The sequence below is a fragment of the Peromyscus eremicus genome, chromosome 1, assembly GCF_949786415.1.
Source record: "Peromyscus eremicus chromosome 1, PerEre_H2_v1, whole genome shotgun sequence".
NCBI classification, from domain to species: Eukaryota; Metazoa; Chordata; class Mammalia; order Rodentia; family Cricetidae; genus Peromyscus; species Peromyscus eremicus.
The window spans coordinates 190405844-190407873 of NC_081416.1; the positions used below are offsets into that span (position 1 = coordinate 190405844).

The window sequence follows — 2030 nt, forward strand, 5'->3', positions numbered from 1 at the left end:
GTTTTGTTAATTTATCATGGTCACAAGGTTTTTTTTTTTAGAAATCTAAAATCTGAATTTATATATTTTATTTACCCTCTGTGGGTTACGTATATCACCAACAAATTGGCAAATACATTGCACAAAATAGAGTAAACATAACATGAGAGAGACTTGCCTAAACACAGGTGCATTAAAGCACATACACACATTGAAACATAAAAGTTTATGCATGCACACCAATGTTCTTGTGTGATTACCTTCCACAACATGCATAACATTCTGAGGCATGAGGGATTGATCAAGAATCATGCATAGGCTTTCAGTTCATTTTACTTTTTTACCAGTGTTCTTGTATGATGACTGTACACAATGTGCATAACATTCTGAGTTATAAGAGATTATTCAAGAGCCATGCAGAGGCATTCAGTTCATGCTTTTTTAAAAAAGATTTATTTATTTATGGCGTATACAGTGTTCTGCATGCATGTGTGCCCACAGGCCAGAAGAGGGCACCAGATCTCATTGCAGATGGTTGTGAGCCACCATGTGGTGGCTGGGAATTGAACTCAGGATCTCTGGAAGAGCAGCCAGTGTTCTTAACCTCTGAGCCATCTCTTCAGCCCCTCAGTTTATGCTTTTAATCATGTCAGAGTCTTATAAATTTCTCATCCAGGGAGCACTGTGGCTGGATGCCATAGAATAGTGAGTCATGAGAAGAAAGGGACTCACAGTTGGGAAACACTCAGAGATGACTATGGATGTGTATACTAGGAACCAGCTAGGATTATGCAAGAAGACCAGGAGCAATTGAAAGAGGCAGGTGATTATATAAAAGAAAATAATTGTACTCACCTGAAGAAGGATAGTTTTGATGGCCCTGGACTCAGTGGAAGATCTTGGGGAAGTTTGGGTCCTGGGCATGTGTTGCATCCTCTGCTTGAGCCTGTACAAGGTAAGAACAGTTGATATGCTGGCCCAGACCATGAGGCCCACACAAACAGCATCAGGGAGAGGCAGGAACACAGCATGCAGGATTTGGCCAGTCTTGTCAAGACAAACAGAGCAGTAGCCAAAGTCTTATATACTTTTCATGTTTCTATCTCCCAATTTTCAAGTCAAGTAGAGGAGATTATAAATATTTGTGAGGATGTTCAGAATGCCACAAAAGCATGGGAAGACGCCAATGTGTTTAAATATTTTGTTTTTAAACTCTGCCCACCTGGAGTCCCTGTGGCTGATGGTGATGACCTGGAAGACACACATGAAGCTGCTGCTGCAAATACATGTACCCCTGCCTACGTTGTGAAGGTAGAAAAGGAGCTTGGATCCAAAATCAGTTATGAAAACTTTCAGCCCAAAAGCTGCCATGGTCTGGGACACTCCTTTACACAGCAGAGTTAAGAAATTGGCTGCAATCAAATAGTTCAGAATCCAATCTGTGGAGTTCAGCTTGTACCTTGGGAAGTAAAGTAGTAAGTAATTATAGAAGACAGAAGAGTTGCCCAGAAGTCCAAATGTAGTCCGTGACAAGAAGATCATTCTTAGAACCAGATTCCTGCCAGTCATCCTATCATTTCCTGATTTCTGAACCTGAGGATCATGCAGGGGAACATGAGGCATGGGCTGAATTTCTGTCCCAACAAAATTCCACATTCTCTATCCACAAAATCTCCACTAGAAACAATGATTATTTGTAACATTGGGAAAGTTTGAACATGTTTATTTCGGTGTTAAAGAATGCTCCTTTCACACAGAGCTGCCTAAGAGACAGGAGATTTGATAATTCTTGCACTCTTCAGTCTGTGACCAGAGCATAAAAGTGACTTTACCAAGCACAGAGAAAATGACTTAGGCAGAGAGGGGTTATGGATTTCTAAATTCATGCTCTGATTGTAGGAACAACAAGGACTTGAACCTGGCTGAATGGCAATAGAGAAAACATGGAAAGATACAGTGCAGTTCCCTGACTGCTGCTCAGGTGGCTTCTTCAAACACAGCAGTGCAGGGTTTCCTTTGTGATTTCACATAGCTGCTCACCCTACAGTGCT

The 2030-nt window shown here is 41.3% G+C and overlaps 1 pseudogene; it reads right to left on the minus strand.

Annotated features, from left to right (window-relative positions):
- Positions 1–636: 636 nt before the first annotated feature.
- Positions 637–1605, minus strand: LOC131903820 (vomeronasal type-1 receptor 4-like; annotated as a pseudogene).
- Between the last annotated feature and the right edge of the window lie 425 nt (positions 1606–2030).